Source organism: Somniosus microcephalus, chromosome 28 (assembly GCF_052327205.1).
Source record: "Somniosus microcephalus isolate GS21.2 chromosome 28, FLI_Smic_1.0, whole genome shotgun sequence".
NCBI lineage: Eukaryota > Metazoa > Chordata > Chondrichthyes > Squaliformes > Somniosidae > Somniosus > Somniosus microcephalus.
Window position 1 is genome coordinate 4,351,315 of NC_141014.1, and position 19,840 is coordinate 4,371,154.

General features: G+C 51.0%; 1 long non-coding RNA gene across 1 annotated transcript; it reads left to right on the forward strand.

Moving 5' to 3' along the window:
• The first annotated feature begins 289 nt into the window (after positions 1 to 289).
• LOC147098728 (uncharacterized) lies at positions 290 to 18,882 on the forward strand. The gene is made up of 3 exons (XR_015073910.1): positions 290 to 1,031; positions 3,644 to 3,700; positions 18,714 to 18,882. It is a non-coding gene; the product is annotated as an uncharacterized LOC147098728 (long non-coding RNA).
• The last annotated feature ends 958 nt before the right edge of the window (positions 18,883 to 19,840 follow it).

Consider the following 19,840-nt stretch of genomic DNA (forward strand, 5'->3'; position numbering starts at 1 on the left):
GAATGAGAGGGGATCTCATTGAAACTTATAAAATTCTGACAGGATGTTCCCGATGGTCGGGGAGTCCAGAACCAGGGGTCACAGTCTAAGGATAAGGGGTAGGCCATTTAGGACAGAAATGAGGAGGAATTTCTTCACCCAGAGAGTGGTGAACCTGTGGAATTCTCTACCACAGAAGGCAGTAGAGGCCAATACATTAAATATATTCAAGAAGGAGTTGGATATATTTCTTAAGGCTAAAGGGATCAAGGGGTATGGGGAGAAAGCAGGGACCGGGTACTGAATTTGGATGATCAGCCATGATCGCATTGAATGGCGGAGCAGGCTCGAGGGGCCGAATGGCGTACTCCTGCTCCTATCTTCTATGTTTCTATCCCTCACTTTGTACATGGCATTAGTCTTTGAGATCCAGTCCATAGAGGGAGCAAAGAATCAATCGTGTGCCAACAACTTCATCAAATCACAGTCTCCGCATTGCTGGCCAGCACGGTGGCATAGTGGTTAGCACTGTTGCCTCACAGCGCCAGGGACCCGGGTTCGAATCCGGCCTCGGGTGACTGTCTGTGTGGAGTTTGCACATTTTCCCCGTGTTTGCGTGGGTTTCCTCCGGGTGCTCCGGTTTCCTCCCACAGTCCAAAGATGTGCGGGTTAGGTTGATTGGCTATGATAAATTGACCCTTAGTGTTAGGGGGATTAAATACGTGGGGTTACGGGGATAGGGTGGGATATGTGTCGGTGTAGGGGTTACGGGGATCGGGTGGGATATGTGTCGGTGCAGGCTCGATGGGCCGAAATGGCCTCTATCTGCACTGTGGGGTTTCTGTGATTCTGGGAAGGGGAGAAGAGTAAGCTTTGGTGCATCGAGAATGAATCATTTGACGTTTCATCCTATCCTCCTCCCTGCTTTTTTCTCTAACTGGTGAATTTACAGATGACGCTCCCACATACAGTGACGTGATTGAAGCAGGATATCAGAACCTGCTCAAGCTGAAGGAGATGAAGGAGAAACTGTTGCAGCAGCAGCCCAGTGGGTTAGTGACACAGCACACTGAGCATTAACTCTGTTTCTCTCTCCACAGATGCTGCCTGACCTGCGTATTTGCAGCATTTTCCCTTTTTATTTCAGATTTCCAGCATCCGCAGTATTTTGCTTTTGTATTAGAAATATCAGTTGTTGTTGTGAAAATTCCAGTTTTAAAATAAACAAATTATTGGGAGTTGGCTGGACCAGTGGGTGAGACCCGGGCCCAAAACCAGCTCAGGCTGAGGGGATGAAAGTCCCCACTGTCTCCCGACTGCACCTGGGGTCACGGCCCCGACCGCACCTGGGGTCACGGCCCCGACCGCACCTGGGGTCACGGCCCCGACCGCACCTGGGGTCACGGCCCCGACCGCACCTGGGGTCACGGCCCCGGCCGCACCTGGGGTCACGGCCCCGACCGCACCTGGGGTCACGGCCCCGGCCGCACCTGGGGTCACGGCCCCGGCCGCACCTGCGGTCACGGCCCCGGCCGCACCTGGGGTCACGGCCCCGGCCGCACCTGGGGCCACGGCCCCGGCCGCACCTGGGGTCACGGCCCCGACCGCACCTGGGGTCACGGCCCCGACCGCACCTGGGGTCACGGGCCCGACCGCACCTGGGGTCACGGGCCCGACCGCACCTGGGGTCACGGGCCCGACCGCACCTGGGGTCGCGGGCCCGACCGCACCTGGGGTCGCGGCCCCGACCGCACCTGGGGTCGCGGCCCCGGCCGCACCTGGGGTCACGGCCCCGACCGCACCTGGGGTCACGGCCCCGACCGCACCTGGGGTCGCGGCCCCGACCGCACCTGGGGCCACGGCCCCGGCCGCACCTGGGGTCACGGCCCCGACCGCACCTGGGGTCACGGCCCCGACCGCACCTGGGGTCACGGGCCCGACCGCACCTGGGGTCACGGGCCCGACCGCACCTGGGGTCACGGGCCCGACCGCACCTGGGGTCGCGGGCCCGACCGCACCTGGGGTCGCGGCCCCGACCGCACCTGGGGTCGCGGCCCCGGCCGCACCTGGGGTCGCGGGCCCGGCCGCACCTGGGGTCGCGGCCCCGGCCGCACCTGGGGTCGCGGCCCCGGCCGCACCTGGGGTCGCGGCCCCGACCGCACCTGGGGTCAAGTTGTACATGGACTTTCAAAAGGCATTTGATAAAGTACCACATAATGGACCTATTTGGAAAATAGAAGCACTTGGCATTCAAGGGACGGTGGTAACTTGGGTACTTAATTGGCTAAGGGATTAAAGGCAGAGAGCAGTGGTGAATGGATGTTTTTCTGCTGGAGAGAAGTATGTTCCCCGTAACCCCATGTATTTAATCCCCCTAACACTAAGGGTCAATTTATCATAGCCAATCAACCTAACCCGCACATCTTTGGACTGTGGGAGGAAACCGGAGCACCCGGAGGAAACCCACGCAAACACGGGGAGAATGTGCAAACTCCACACAGACAGTCGCCCGAGGCCGGATTCGAACCCGGGTCCCTGGCGCTGTGAGGCAACAGTGCTAACCACTATGCCACCGTGCTCTTTGTATCCTCCTCACAGCTTACTTTCCCATCTAGCATTATATCGTCAGCAAACTTGACTACATTGCACTTGGTCCATTCATCTAAGTCATTCATGTGGATTGTAAATAGCTGAGGCCCAAGCACTGATCCTTGCGCACCCCACTAGTTACAGCCTGCCAACCCGAAAATGACCCATTTATCACTACTCTCTGTTTTCTGTCCGTTAACCAATCCTCTATCCATGATATATTACCCCCAACCCCATGAAATCTTGTGTAACAACCTTTTATGTGGCACCTTATCGAATGCCTTTTGGAAATCCAAATATACTACATCCACTCATTCCCCTTTATCTACCCTGCTAGTTACATCCTCAAAAAACTCTAATAGATTTGTCAAACACAATTTCCCTTTCATCAAACCATGTTGACTCTACCTAATCATACAGGAAACTTTGGTTTAGCCGGAGGTTGTATGGCCGGAAACCTCGATCTAACGGCAGAAATCAGCAGCCGTTTTGTTAGGTTTTTTTTCTTCTCCTAGCATTTTTTTAAACAGTCAGTCTCTGGAAAGCCTCTCTGAAGCTGTTGCTAAGCTACAGAGACACTTCCAAGGTATGAGCCAACTGTTTACAAGCTGTTGCTAAGCAACAGTATTTGTTGTCAGATACGGAGATGAAAACCTCCGTATGCTTCAACATTAGCGCTGGTCTGTCCGGAAGTTTTCATAGATCGGCATCACGCCGGTCCCATCGGTGCTGGATATCGTGAAGTTTCCTGTATTTTGATTTTCTAAGTGCCCTGTTACCACTTTCTTAATAATGGATTCCAGTAAGATTCCATGAGGTCTGGGTTGTAGCTCTACCCCAACCGTTGAGTCTGCACGTCCCTCTCTGCCACTCCTTGCTGCTTCTGAGTTCATTCCTCCCACTACCGAGTGTTGGTAATCAGGCTTTCCCTGGACCATGGGGCAGCTGTCCTGTCCTGCCAGTACTCTGCTACACACAGTGATTGAGTGGTGTACACCCCCAGCCCCAGGAAGCACCGTCATGCATCCCATAGTACCTTGTTTTCTCTAAAATAATCTCTATTTTCTTCTTACAGGGCACAACAGCTGGCACAGTCAAGTTAAACACCGGGGCAGGCTCCTAACCCATGAGGGTGAGTAGTAGGGCTGTTATCTGGAACAGCCAGATTATATAGTATTACATAGAATATACGGCACAGAAACAGGCCATTCGGCCCAACCAGTCCATGCCGGCGTTTATGCTCCACTCGAGCCTCCTCCCGTCTTTCCTCATCTAACACTATCAGCATAGCCCTGTATTCCCTTCTCCCTCATATGCTTATCTACCTTCCCCTTAAATGCATCGATACTATTCGCTTCAACCACTCCCTGTGGCAGCGAGTTCCACATTCTCACCACTCTCTGGGTAAAGAAGTTTCTCCTGAATTCCCTACCTGATTTCTTGGTGACTATCTTATATTGATGGCCTCTAGTTATGCTCTGCCCCACAAGTGGAAACACTCTCTCTGTATCGACTCTAGCAAAACCTTTCATAATTTTAAAGACCTCGATTAGGTCACACCTCAGCCTTCTCTTTTTCAAGAGAAAAGAGACCCAGCCTGTTCATCCTTTCCTGATAGGTATAACCTCGCAGTTCTGGCATCAACCTTGTAAACCTTCTCTGCACCCTCTCCAGTGCCTCTATATCCTTATTATAATATGGCGACCAGAACTGTACGCAGTACTCTAAGTGTGGTCTAACCAAGGTTCAATACAGGTTTAGCATAACTTCCCTACTTTTCAATTCTATCCCTCTAGAAATAAACCCGAGTGTTTGGTTTGCTTTTTTTATGGCCTTATTATCCGGCGCCGCTACTTTTAGTAATTAGTGTGTCTGTATCCCCAGATCCCTCTGCTCCTCTACCCAATTTAGCTTCTTCTGGGAGAACATTACAGTGAGGGGTGCGGGGTATATCAGTGTTACAGTGAGGGGTGTGGGGTATATCAGTGTTACAGTGAGGGGTGTGGGGTATATCAGTGTTACAGTGAGGGGTGTGGGGTATATCAGTGTTACAGTGAGGGGTGTGGGGTATATCATTGTTACAGTGAGGGGTGTGGGGTATATCATTGTTACAGTGAGGGGTGCGGGGTATATCAGTGTTACAGTGAGGGGTGTGGGGTATATTATTGTTACAGTGAGGGGTGTGGGGTATATCAGTGTTAGAGTGAGGGGTGTGGGGTATATCAGTGTTACAGTGAGGGGTGTGGGGTATATCATTGTTACAGTGAGGGGTGTGGGGTATATCAGTGTTACAGTGAGGGGTGCGGGGTATATCAGTGTTACAGTGAGGGGTGTGGGGTATATCAGTGTTACAGTGAGGGGTGTGGGGTATATCAGTGTTACAGTGAGGGGTGCGGGGTATATCAGTGTTACAGTGAGGGGTGTGGGGTATATCAGTGTTAGAGTGAGGGGTGTGGGGTATATCAGTGTTACAGTGAGGGGTGTGGGGTATATCATTGTTACAGTGAGGGGTGTGGGGTATATCAGTGTTACAGTGAGGGGTGCGGGGTATATCATTGTTACAGTGAGGGGTGCGGGGTATATCAGTGTTACAGTGAGGGGTGCGGGGTATATCAGTGTTACAGTGAGGGGTGTGGGGTATATCAGTGTTACAGTGAGGGTTGTGGGGTATATCAGTGTTACAGTGAGGGGTGTGGGGTATATCAGTGTTACAGTGAGGGGTGTGGGGTATATCAGTGTTACAGTGAGGGGTGTGGGGTATATCATTGTTACAGTGAGGGGTGTGGGGTATATCATTGTTACAGTGAGGGTGTGGGGTATACCAGTGTTACAGTGAGGGGTGTGGGGTATATCAGTGTTACAGGGAGGGGTGTGGTGTATATCAGTGTTGCAGTGAGGGGTGTGGGGTATATCATTGTTACAGTGAGGGGTGTGGGGTATATCAATGTTACAGTGAGGGGTGTGGGGTATATCAGTGTTACAGTGAGGGGTGTGGGGTATATCAGTGTTACAGTGAGGGGTGTGGGGTATCTCAGTGTTACAGTGAGGGGTGTGGGTATATCAGTGTTACAGTGAGGGGTGTGGGGTATATCATTGTTACAGTGAGGGGTGTGGAGTATATCAGTGTTACAGTGAGGGGTGTGGGGTATATCAATGTTACAGTGAGGGGTGTGGGGTATATCAGTGTTACAGTGAGGGGTGTGGGGTATATCAGTGTTACAGTGAGGGGTGTGGAGTATATCAGTGTTACAGTGAGGGGTGTGGGGTATATCAGAGTGTTACAGTGAGGGGTTTGGGGTATATCAGTATTACAGTGAAGGGTGTGGGGTATATCAGTGTTACAGTGAGGGGAGTGGGGTATATCAGTGTTACAGTGAGGGGTTTGGGGTATATCAGTATTACAGTGAGGGGTGTGGGGTATATCAGTGTTACAGTGAGGGGTGTGGGGTATATCAGTGTTACAGTGTGGGGTGTATCAGTGTTACAGTGAGGGGTTGGGGTATATCAGTGTTACAGTGAGGGGTGTGGGGTATATCAGTGTTACAGTGAGGGATGGGGGCTATATCAGTGTTACAGTGAGGGTAGTGGGGTATATCAGAGCATAACAGTGAGTGGTGCAGGGTGTATCAGTGTGCTACAGTGAGGGGTGTGGGGTATATCAGTGTTCCAGTGAGGGGTGTGGGGTATATCAGTGTTACAGTGAAGGGTGTGGGGTATATCAGTGTTACAGTGCGGGGTGTGGGGTGCATCAGTGTTACGGTGAGGGGTGTGGGGTATATCAGAACATAACAGTGAGGGGTGCGGGGTATATCAGTGTTATAGTGATGGATGTGGGGTATGTCAGTGTTACAGTGAGGGGTGTGGGGTATATAAGTGTTACAGTGACGGATGTGGGGTATATCAGTGTTGCAGTGAGGGGTGTGGGGTATATCAGTGTCACTGTGAGGGGTGTGGGGTATATCAAAGGATAACAGTGAGGGGTTTGGAGTATATCAGTGTTACAATCTACTCTCAATCATCAGCAAAGTGATGGAAGGTGTCGTCGACAATCCTATCAAGCGGCACTTACTCAGCAATAACCTGCTAACTGACGCCCAGTTTGGGTTCCGCCAGGGCCACTCAGCTCCTGACCTCATTACAGCCTTGGTCCAAACATGGACAAAAGAGCTGAATTCTAGAGGTGAGGTGAGAGTGACTGCCCTTGACATCAAGGCAGCATTTGATCGAGTGTGGCATCAAGGAGCCCTAGCAAAACTGAAGTCAGTGGGAATCAAGGGGAAAACTCTCCATTGGTTGGAATCATACCTAGCACATAGGAAGTTGGCTGTGGTTGTTGGAGGTCATTCATCTCAATCACATGACATCACTGCAGGAGTTCCTCAGGGCAGTGTCCTAGGCCCAACCATCTTCAGCTGTTTCATCAATGACCTTCCCTCCATCATAAGGTGAGAAGTGGGGATGTTCGCTGATGATTGCACACTGTTCAGCACTATTCGAGACTCGTCAGATACTGACGCAGTTCGTGTCCACATGCAGCAAGACCTGGACAACATTCAGACTTGGGCTGACAAGTGGCAAGTAACATTCACACCACACAAGTGCCAGGCAATGACCATCTCCAACAAGTGAGAGTCTAACAATCTCCCCTTGACATTCAATGGCATTACCATCACTGAATCCCCCACTATCAACATCCTGGGGGTTACCATTGATCAGAAACTGAACTGGACCAGCCATATAAATACTGTGGCTACAAGAGCAGGTCAGAGGCTGGGAATTCTGCGGCGAGTGTCTCACCTCCTGACTCCCCAAAGCCTTTCCACCATCTACAAGGCACAAGTCAGGAGTGTGATGGAATACTCTCCACTTGCCTGGATGAGTGCAGCTCCAACAACACTCAAGAAGCTCGACACCATCCAGGATAAAGCAGCCCGCTTGATTGGCACCCCATCCACCACCTCCAACATTCACTCCCTCCACCACCGGCGCACTGTGGCTGCAGTGTGTACCATCTACAAGATGCACTGCAGCAACTCGCCAAAGCTCCTTCAACAGCACCTTCCAAACCCGCGACCTCTACCACTTAGAAGGACAAGGGCAGCAGACGCATGGGAACACCACCACCTACAAGTTCCCCTCCAAGCCACACACCATCCTGACTTGGACCTGTATCGCCGTTCCTTCACTGTCGCTGGGCCAAAATCCTGGAACTCCCTTCTTAACAGCATTGTGGGTGTACCTGCACCATATGGACTGCAGCGGTTCAAGAAGGTGGCTCACCACCATCTTCTCAAGGGCAACTAGGGATGGGCACTAAATGCAGGCCTAGCCAGCGACGCCCACATCCCATCAATGAATTTTAAAAAAAATGAGGGGCGTGGAGTATATCAGTGTTACAGTAAGGGGTGTGGGGTATATCAGTTAACAGTGAGGGATGAGAGCTATATCAGTGTGACAGTGAGGGGTGTCGGGTATATCAGTGTTACAGTGAGGGGTGTGGGGTATATCAGTGTTACAGTGAGGGGTGTGGGATATATCAGAGCGTTACAGTGAGCGGTGTGGGGTATATCAGTGTTAATGTGAGGGTTGTGGGGTATATCAGTGTTACAGTGAGGGGTGTGGGATATATCAGAGCGTTACAGTGAGCGGTGTGAGGTATATCTGTGTTAATGTGAGGGTTGTGGGGTATATCAGTGTTACAGTGACGGGTGTGGGGTATATCAGTGTTACAGTGAGGGGTGTGGGTTATATCACTGTTACAGTGAGGGGTGTGGGGTATATCAGTGTTACAGTGTGGGGTGTATCAGTGTTACAGCGAGGAGTGTGGGGTATACCAGAGTGTTACAGTGAGGGGTGTGGGGTATATCAGAGTGTTACAGTGAGGGGTGTGGGGTGTATCAGTGTTACAGTGAGGGGTGTGGGGTATATCACAGTGTTACAGTGAGGGGTGTGGGGTATATCAGAGTGTTACAGTGAGGGGTGTGGGGTGTATCATAGATACATAGATACATAGAAGATAGGAGCAGGAGTAGGCCATTCGGCCCTTCGTGCCTGCTCCGCCATTTAATGAGATCATGGCTGATCCTTTAATTCAGTATCCCGTCCCCGCCTTCTCTCCGTAACCCTTAACCCCTTTTGCCCGTAGAAATATATCTAATTCCCTCTTAAATATATTTAATGAGCTGGCGTACACTGCCCTCTGTGGCAATGAGTTCCACAGGTTCACCACTCTCTGAGTGAAGAAATTCCCCCTCATCTCTGTCCTAAATGGTTTAGCCCTTATCCTTAAATTATGTCCTCTAGTTCTGTTCTCACCCGCCAAGGGAAACATTCCTTCTGCATCCAGTCTGTCTAGACCTGTCAGAATTTTATACACTTCTATGAGGTCCCCTCTCAATCTTCTAAACTCCAGTGTGTACATCCCTAAACTACATAGTCTCTCCTCATAGGTCATTCCCGCCATTCCTGGTATCAGCCTGGTGAATCGCCGCTGCACCCCCTCCATGGCAAGAACATCCTTCCTCAGATGAGGCGACCAAAACTGTACACAGTACTCGAGGTGTGGTCTCACCAGTGCCCTGTACAGCTGCAGCAAGGTATCCCTGTTCCTGTATTCTAACCCTTTTGCTATGAAGGCCAGCATACCGTTTGCCTTCTTGACCGCCTGTTGCACCTGCATGCTCGCCTTCAGTGACTGGTGTACAAGAACACCCAGGTCTCTCTGTACTTCCCCCTCTCCCAATCTATTGCCATTTAAATAATAATTTGCCCTCCCGTTCCTGCACCCAAGGTGGATAACTTCGCACTTGTCCACATTATAGTGCATCTGCCATTTATCCGCCCAATCGCCCAGTCTGTCCAAATCGCTCTGGAGCTTCCTGGTCTCTTCCTCTGAGCCCACCCCACCTCCTAGTTTAGTGTCGTCTGCAAATTTGGAAATGCTGCATCCGACTCCCTGATCCAGGTCATTAATGTAAATTGTGAACAGCTGGGGGCCCAGGACAGATCCCTGTGGTACCCCACTTGTTACTGCCTGCCATTCAGAAAATGAGCCGTTTATTCCAACTCTCTGTTTTCTATCTGACAGCCAGTTCCCTATCCACGCCAAAACTTTCCCCTTTATCCCATGAGCCTCAATTTTCCATGCTAATCTTTTATGTGGGACCTTATCGAAGGCCTTTTGGAAGTCCAGGTACACCACATCTACTGGCTCTCCCCCATCTATTCTACCAGTTACTCCCTCAAAAAATTCCAATAGATTAGTCAAGCACGATTTACCCTTTGTAAATCCATGTTGACTCTGTCCTATCCTGTCCCCATTTGCTAAGTGCTCCGCTATTTCATCCTTAATGATGGACTCCAGCATTTTGCCCACAACTGATGTAAGGCTTACAGGTCTGTAATTACCTGCTTTTTCCCTACCCCCCTTTTTGAATAGTGGGGTAACGTTAGCTACCCTCCAATCCATCGGCACTGTTCCCGAGTCTAATGAATTCTGAAAAATCATCCTTAGTGCATCCGCTATCTCTAGGGCCACCTCCTTCAGTACCCTAGGATGCATGTTATCAGGCCCTGGGGATTTGTCCACCTTCAATCCCTTTAGCTTCCTTAACACCATATCCTTAGAGATATTGATTTGCGTCAGTTCCTCCTTTGCCAATGTCCCTATTTTTCCCGATATCCCAGGGAGGTTTTTTGTGTCTTCCTTCGTAAAGACTGACCCAAAGTATGCATTTAGTTGATCTGCCATTTCCTTATTTCCCATTATATATTCCCCCGTATCTGACTGCAATGGACCAACTTTGGTTTTCACCAGTCTTTTCCTTTTGATATATTTATAAAAGCTTTTGGAGTTAGTTTTTATATTTTCCGCCAGCTTGTTTTCGTAAGCTATTTTGCCCCTCTTGATCATGCCCTTTGCCCTCCTTTGCTCTATCTTAAACTGTTCCCAATCTTCCGCTCTGGCGCTTTTTTTGGCTATTTTATACGCCCTATCTTTGGATTTTATGCTGTCTCTAATTTCCCCTGTTATCCACGGTTGAGTCACCTTTTTAGATTTCCTTTTATGCCAGATTGGTATAAACAATTTTTGCAATTTTGTCATTCTATCTTTAAATGTTTGCCATTGTTTATCTACCTCCAGTCCTCTCAGGAACGTTGTCCAATCAGACCTACTCAGTTCCCGTCTCATGGCATCATAATTCCCCTTGTTTAAATTCAGGACCTTAGTCTCTGAGTCAATTTCTTCGCTCTCCATTTCGAGTGAGAAATCGATCATGTTATGATCGCTCTGACCCAAGTGTTACAGTGAGGGGTGTGGGGTATATCAGAGTGTTACAGTGAGGGGTGTGGGGAATATCAGTGTGGGTGTGGGGTGCATCAGTGTTACAGTGAGGGGTGTGGGGTATATCAGTGTTACATTGAGGGGTTTGGGGTATATCAGAGTGTTACAGTGAGGGGTGTGGGGTATACCAGCGTGTTACAGTAAGGGGTGTGGGGTATATCAGTGTGTTACAGTGAGGGGCGTGGTGTATATCAGCGTGTTACAGTGAGGTGTAGGGTATATCAGTGTTACAGTGAGCGGTGTGTGGTATATCAGAGTGTTACAGTGAGGGGTGTGGGGTATATCAGCGTGTTACAGTGAGGGGTGTGGGGTATATCAGAGTGTTCCAGTGAGGAGTGTGGGGTATATCAGAGTGTTACAGTGAGGGGTTTGGGGTATATCAGAGTGTTACAGTGAGGGGTGTGGGGTATACCAGCGTGTTACAGTAAGGGGTGTGGGGTATATCAGTGTGTTACAGTGAGGGGTGTGGTGTATATCAGCGTGTTACAGTGAGAGGTGTGGGGTATATCAGTGTGTTACAGTGAGGGGTGTGGGGTATATCAGTGTGTTACAGTGAGGGGTGTGGGGTATATCAGTGTGTTACAGTGAGGGGTGTGGGGAATATCAGTGTTACAGTGAGGGGTGTGGGTTATATCACTGTTACGGTGAGGGGTGTGGGGTATATCAGTGTTACAGTGTGGGGTGTATCAGTGTTACAGTGAGGAGTTTGGGGTATATCAGAGTGTTACAGTGAGGGTTGTGGTGTATATCAGAGTGTTACAGTGAGGGGTGTGGGGTGTATCAGTGTTACAGTGAGGGGTGTGGGGTATATCAGAGTGTTACAGTGAGGGGTGTGGGGAATATCAGTGTGGGTGTGGGGTGCATCAGTGTTACAGTGAGGGGTGTGGGGTATATCAGTGTTACATTGAGGGGTTTGGGGTATATCAGAGTGTTACAGTGAGGGGTGTGGGGTATACCAGCGTGTTACAGTAAGGGGTGTGGGGTATATCAGTGTTACAGTGAGGGGTGTGGGGAATAACAGTGTGGGTGTGGGGTGCATCAGTGTTACAGTGAGGGGTGTGGGGTATATCAGTGTTACATTGAGGGGTTTGGGGTATATCATAGTGTTACAGTGAGGGGTGTGGGGTATATCAGAGTGTTACAGTGAGGGGTGTGGGGAATATCAGTGTGGGTGTGGGGTGCATCAGTGTTACAGTGAGGGGTGTGGGGTATATCAGTGTTACATTGAGGGGTTTGGGGTATATCAGAGTGTTACAGTGAGGGGTGTGGGGTATACCAGCGTGTTACAGTAAGGGGTGTGGGGTATATCAGTGTTACAGTGAGAGGAGTGTGGTATATCAGCGTGTTACAGTGAGAGGTGTAGGGTATATCAGTGTTACAGTGAGCGGTGTGTGGTATATCAGAGTGTTACAGTGAGGGGTGTGGGGTATATCAGCGTGTTACAGTGAGGGGTGTGGGGTATATCAGAGTGTTACAGTGAGGGGTGTGGGATATATCAGAGTGTTACAGTGAGGGGTGTGGGGTATATCAGTGTGTTACAGTGAGGGGTGTGGGGTATATCAGTGTGTTCCAATGAGGGGTGTGGGGTATATCAGAGTATACCAGTGAGGAGTGTGGGGTATATCAGAGTATTACAGTGAGGGTTGTGGGGTATATCAGTGTGTTACAGTGAGGGGTGTGGGGTATATCAGTGTTACAGTGAGGGGTGTGGGGTATATCAGCGTGTTACAGTGAGGGTTGTGGGGTATATCAGCGTGTTACAGTGAGGGGTGTGGGATATATCAGAGTGTTACAGTGAGGGGTGTGGGGTATATCAGTGTTACAGTGAGGGGTGTGGGGTATATCAGAGTGTTCCAGTGAGGGGTGTGGGGTATATCAGTGTGTTACAGTGAGGGGTGTGGGGTATATCAGAGTGTTACAGTGAGGGGTGTGGGGTATATCAGTGTTACAGTGAGGGGTGTGGGGTATATCAGAGTGTTCCAGTGAGGTGTGTGGGGTATATCAGTGTGTTACAGTGAGGGGTGTGGGGTATATCAGAGTGTTACAGTGAGGGGTGTGGGGTATATCAGAGTGTTCCAGTAAGGGGTGTGGGGTATATCAGTGTTACAGTGAGGGGTGTGGGGTATATCAGTGTGTTACAATGAGGGGTGTGGGGTATATCAGAGTGTTGCAGTGAGGGGTGTGGGGTATATCAGAGTGTTCCAGTGAGGGGTGTGGGGTATATCAGAGTGTTCCAGTAAGGGGTGTGGGGTATATCAGAGTGCTCCAGTAAGGGGTGTGGGGTATATCAGAGTGTTCCAGTGAGGGGTGTGGGGTATATCAGAGTGTTACAGTGAGGGGTGTGGGGTAAATCAGAGTGTTCCAGTGAGGGGTGTGGGGTATATCAGTGTTACAGTGAGGGGTGTGGGGTATATCAGTGTGTTACACTGAGGGGTGTGGGGTATATCAGAGTGTTCCAGTGAGGGGTGTGGGGTATATCAGTGTTACAGTGAGGGGTGTGGGGTATATCAGTGTGTTACACTGAGGGGTGTGGGGTATATCAGAGTGTTCCAGTGAGGGGTGTGGGGTATATCAGTGTTACAGTGAGGGGTGTGGGGTATATCAGTGTGTTACAGTGAGGGGTGTGGGGTATATCAGTGTTACAGTGAGGGGTGTGGGGCATATCAGCGTGTTACAGTGAGGGGTGTGGGGTATATCAGAGTGTTACAGTGAGGGGTGTGGGGTATATCAGTGTGTTCCAGTGTGGGTTGTGGGGTATATCAGTGTTACAGGGAGGGTTGTGGGGTATATCAGTGTTACGGTGAGGGGTGTGGGGTATATCAGTGTTCCAGTGAGTGGTGTGGGGTATATCAGCGTGTTACAGTGAGGGTTGTGGGGTATATCAGTGTTACAGTGAGGGTTGTGGGGTATATCAGAGTGTTACAGTGAGGGGTGTGGTGTATATCAGAGTGTTATAGTGAGGGGTGTGGGGTATATCAGTGTTCCAGTGAGTGGTGTGGGGTATATCAGCGTGTTACAGTGAGGGTTGTGGGGTATATCAGAGTGTTACAGTGAGGGGTGTGGGGTATATCAGAGTGTTACAGTGAGGGGTGTGGGGTATATCAGTGTGTTACAGTGAGGGGTGTGGGGTATATCAGCGTGTTACAGTGAGAGGTGTAGGGTATATCAGTGTTACAGTGAGCGGTGTGTGGTATATCAGAGTGTTACAGTGAGAGGTGTGTGGTATATCAGAGTGTTACAGTGAGGGGTGTGGGGTATATCAGCGTGTTACAGTGAGGAGTGTGGGATATATCAGAGTGTTACAGTGAGGGGTGTGGGGTATATCAGAGTGTTATAGTGAGGGGTGTGGGGTATATCAGTGTTCCAGTGAGTGGTGTGGGGTATATCAGCGTGTTACAGTGAGGGTTGTGGGGTATATCAGAGTGTTACAGTGAGGGGTGTGGTGTATATCAGAGTGTTACAGTGAGGGGTGTGGGGTATATCAGCGTGTTACAGTGAGAGGTGTAGGGTATATCAGTGTTACAGTGAGCGGTGTGTGGTATATCAGAGTGTTACAGTGAGAGGTGTAGGGTATATCAGTGTTACAGTGAGCGGTGTGTGGTATATCAGAGTGTTACAGTGAGGGGTGTGGGGTATATCAGCGTGTTACAGTGAGGAGTGTGGGATATATCAGAGTGTTACAGTGAGGGGTGTGGGGTATATCAGTGTGTTACAGTGAGGGGTGTGGGGTATATCAGCGTGTTACAGTGAGGAGTGTGGGATATATCAGAGTGTTACAGTGAGGGTTGTGGGGTATATCAGTGTGTTACAGTGAGGGGTGTGGGGTATATCAGTGTTACAGTGAGGGGTGTGGGGTATATCAGTGTGTTACAGTGAGGGTTGTGGGGTATATCAGCGTGTTACAGTGAGGGGTGTGGGGTATATCAGAGTGTTCCAGTGAGGGGTGTGGGATATATCAGAGTGTTACAGTGAGGGGTGTGGGATATATCAGAGTGTTACAGTGAGGGGTGTGGGGTATATCAGTGTTACAGTGAGGGGTGTGGGGTATATCAGTGTGTTCCAATGAGGGGTGTGGGGTATATCAGAGTGTTACAGTGAGGGGTGTGGGGTATATCAGTGTGTTACAGTGAGGGGTGTGGGGTATATCAGTGTTACAGTGAGGGGTGTGGGGTATATCAGAGTGTTCCAGTGAGGGGTGTGGGGTATATCAGTGTGTTACAGTGAGGGGTGTGGGGTATATCAGTGTGTTACAGTGAGGGGTGTGGGGTATATCAGAGTGTTCCAGTAAGGGGTGTGGGGTATATCAGTGTGTTCCAGTGAGGGGTGTGGGGTATATCAGTGTGTTACACTGAGGGGTGTGGGGTATTTCGGAGTGTTACAGTGAGGGGTGTGGGGTATATCAGAGTGTTCCAGTGAGGGGTGTGGGGTATATCAGTGTTACATTGAGGGGTGTGGGGTATATCAGTGTGTTACACTGAGGGGTGTGGGGTATATCAGAGTGTTCCAGTGAGGGGTGTGGGGTATATCAGAGTGTTCCAGTGAGGGGTGTGGGGTATATCAGTGTGTTACACTGAGGGGTGTGGGGTATATCAGAGTGTTCCAGTGAGGGGTGTGGGGTATATCAGTGTGTTACACTGAGGGGTGTGGGGTATTTCGGAGTGTTACAGTGAGGGGTGTGGGGTATATCAGAGTGTTCCAGTGAGGGGTGTGGGGTATATCAGTGTTACAGTGAGGGGTGTGGGGTATATCAGTGTGTTACACTGAGGGGTGTGGGGTATATCAGAGTGTTCCAGTGAGGGGTGTGGGGTATATCAGTGTTACAGTGAGGGGTGTGGGGTATATCAGTGTGTTACACTGAGGGGTGTGGGGTATATCAGAGTGTTCCAGTGAGGGGTGTGGGGTATATCAGTGTTACAGTGAGGGGTGTGGGGTATATCAGTGTGTTACAGTGAGGGGTGTGGGGTATATCAGTGTTACAGTGAGGGGTGTGGGGTATATCAGAGTGTTACAGTGAGGGGTGTGGGGTATATCAGTGTTACAGTGAGGGGTGTGGGGTATATCAGTGTGTTACAGTGAGGGGTGTGGGGCATATCAGCGTGTTACAGTGAGGGGTGTGGGGTATATCAGTGTTACAGTGAGGGGTGTGGGGTATATCAGTGTGTTACAGTGAGGGGTGTGGGGCATATCAGCGTGTTACAGTGAGGGGTGTGGGGTATATCAGAGTGTTACAGTGAGGGGTGTGGGGTATATCAGTGTGTTCCAGTGTGGGTTGTGGGGTATATCAGTGTTACAGTGAGGGGTGTGGGGTATATCAGCGTGTTACAGTGAGGGTTGTGGGGTATATCAGTGTTACGGTGAGGGGTGTGGGGTATGTCAGTGTTCCAGTGAGTGGTGTGGGGTATATCAGAGTGTTACAGTGAGGGGTGTGGGGTATATCAGTGTTACAGTGAGGGTTGTGGGGTATATCAGTGTTACGGTGAGGGGTGTGGGGCATATCAGTGTTACAATGAGGGGTGTGGGGTATATCAGAGTGTTACAGTGAGGGGTGTGGGGTATATCAGTGTGTTCCAGTGTGGGTTGTGGGGTATATCCGTGTTACAGTGAGGGGTGTGGGGTATATCAGTGTTCCAGTGAGTGTTGTGGGGTATATCAGCGTGTTACAGTGAGGGGTGTGGGGTATATCAGTGTTACGGTGAGGGGTGTGGGGTATATCAGTGTTCCAGTGAGTGGTGTGGGGTATATCAGCGTGTTACAGTGAGGGTTGTGGGGTATATCAGAGTGTTACAGTGAGGGGTGTGGTGTATATCAGAGTGTTATAGTGAGGGGTGTGGGGTATATCAGTGTTCCAGTGAGTGGTGTGGGGTATATCAGCGTGTTACAGTGAGGGTTGTGGGGTATATCAGAGTGTTACAGTGAGGGGTGTGGTGTATATCAGAGTGTTATAGTGAGGGGTGTGGGGTATATCAGTGTTCCAGTGAGTGGTGCGGGGTATATCTGCGTGTTACAGTGAGGGGTGTGGTGTATATCAGAGTGTTACAGTGAGGGGTGTGGTGTATATCAGAGTGTTATAGTGAGGGGTGTGGGGTATATCAGAGTGTTAAAGTGAGGGGTGTGGGGTATATCAGAGTGTTACAGTGAGGGGTGTGGGGTATATCAGAGTGTTACAGTGAGGGGTGTGGTGTATATCAGTGTTACAGTGAGTGGTGTGGGGTATATCAGCGTGTTACAGTGAGGGTTGTGGGGTATATCAGAGTGTTACAGTGAGGGGTGTGGTGTATATCAGAGTGTTATAGTGAGGGGTGTGGGGAATATCAGTGTTCCAGTGAGTGGTGTGGGGTATATCAGCGTGTTACAGTGAGGGTTGTGGGGTATATCAGCGTGTTATAGTGAGTGGTGTGGGGTATATCAGTGTTCCAGTGAGTGGTGTGGGGTATATCAGAGTGTTACAGTGAGGGGTGTGGGGTATATCAGAGTGTTACAGTGAGGGGTGTGGGGTATATCAGAGTGTTACAGTGAGGGGTGTGGTGTATATCAGAGTGTTATAGTGAGGGGTGTGGGGTATATCAGTGTTCCAGTGAGTGGTGTGGGGTATATCAGCGTGTTACAGTGAGGGTTGTGGGGTATATCAGCGTGTTACAGTGAGGGTTGTGGGGTATATCAGAGTGTTATAGTGAGGGGTGTGGGGTATATCAGCGTGTTACAGTGAGGGTTGTGGGGTATATCAGCGTGTTACAGTGAGGGTTGTGGGGTATATCAGAGTGTTACAGTGAGGGGTGTGGGGTATATCAGAGTGTTATAGTGAGGGGTGTGGGGTATATCAGTGTTCCAGTGAGTGGTGTGGGGTATATCAGAGTGTTACAGTGAGGGATGTGGGGTATATCAGAGTGTTACAGTGAGGGGTGTGGGGTATATCAGAGTGTTACAGTGAGGGGTGTGGGGTATATCAGTGTTACAGTGAGGGGTGTGGTGTATATCTGCGTGTTACAGTGAGGGGTGTGGGGTATATCTGCGTGTTACAGTGAGGGGTGTGGGGTATATCAGCGTGTTCCAGTGAGGGGTGTGGGGTATATCAGCGTGTTCCAGTGAGGGGTGTGGGGTATATCAGTGTTACAGTGAGGGGTGTGGGGTATATCAGCGTGTTACAGTGAGGGGTGTGGGGTATATCAGAGTGTTACAGTGAGGGGTGCGGGGTATATCAGCGTGTTACAGTGAGGGGTGTGGGGTATATCTGCGTGTTACAGTGAGTGGTGTGGGGTATATCAGTGTTACAGTGAGGGGTGTGGGGTATATCTGCGTGTTACAGTGAGGGGTGTGGGGTATATCAGAGTGTTACAGTGAGGGTGGTGGGGTATATCAGAGTGTTACAGTGAGGGTGGTGGGGTATATCAGAGTGTTACAGTGAGGGGTGTGGGGTATATCAGCGTGTTACAGTGAGGGGTGTGGGGTATATCAGTGTTACAGTGAGGGGTGTGGGGTATATCAGCGTGTTACAGTGAGGGTTGTGGGGTATATCAGCGTGTTACAGTGAGGGCTGTGGGGTATATCAGTGTTACAGTGAGGGGTGTGGGGTATATCTGCGTGTTACAGTGAGGGTTGTGGGGTATTTCGGAGTGTTCCAGTGAGGGCTTCAGGTGGACTGAGCTCCCGGGCTGGGGACGAGTTGTTGTGGGGTGGGCAGGCGGCCTGTGGGTGGACCAGGTGCAGTGCAGGGTGGTTTTTGGGCAGTGCTGGCTTGATGAGGCAGGGGATGAAGTCTGTTCTCGGCTCCCTGTAGAATGTTTATTTACTTGTTGTTTTGCAGAATCCTTAATGATGTAAGACTGGAAGCTGCCGGCTCCACACGGTGCTCATTCTGACCTCGTTGCAACCAGGAGACATTCTACTGCCAGAACTTACTGAAGAAGATTGGAGAAGCTTCCTGTGGCCTGATGTCCCCTACGCTGCATCAAGGGTGTTTCATAATAAATTATCTGTTGACAATCTAGAGATGGCCCAATGTTTCCTGCCTGGGTCCTCCCATTGAACCTGTGGGAGCGACTGTTCATAGCCCAGCACATGGTACTCCCCATCCCAGCACACACAGCAGGCCTGTCCCAGCACACACCGCACGCCCGTCCCAGCACACACCACACGCCCCGTCCCAGCACACACCGCACACCCCGTCCCAGCACACACCGCACGTCCCAGCACACACCGCACGTCCCAGCACACACCGCACGTCCCAGCAGACACAGCACGCCCCGTCCCAGCACACACCGCACGTCCCGTCCCAGCACACACAGCAGGCCTGTCCCAGCACACACCGCACGTCCCAGCACACACAGCAGGCCTGTCCCAGCACACACCGCATGTCCCAGCACACACAGCACGCCCCGTCCCAGCACACACCGCACGCCCCAGCACACACCACACGCCTCGTCCCAGCATACACCACACGCCCCGTCCCAGCACACACCGCACACCCCGTCCCAGCACACACTGCACGCCCCGTCCCAGCACACACCGCACGCCCCGTCCCAGCACACACAGCAGACCCGTCCCAGCACACACTGCACGTCCCAGCACACACTGCACGTCCCAGCACACATCGCACGCCCCGTCCCAGCACACACTGCACGCCCTGTCCCAGCACACACCGTACGCCCCGTCCCAGCACACACCACATGTCCCAGCACACACCACACGTCCTGTCCCAGCACACACCGCACGCACCAGCACACACCGCACGTCCCAGCACACACCGCACATCCCAGCACACACCGCACGTCCCAGCACACACCGCACGCCCGTCCCAGCTCACACCGCACGCCTTGTCCCAGCACACACCGCACGCCCCGTCCCAGCACACACCGCACGCCCCGTCCCAGCACACACCGCACATCCCAGCACACATCGCACGACCCATCCCAGCTCACACCACACACCCCA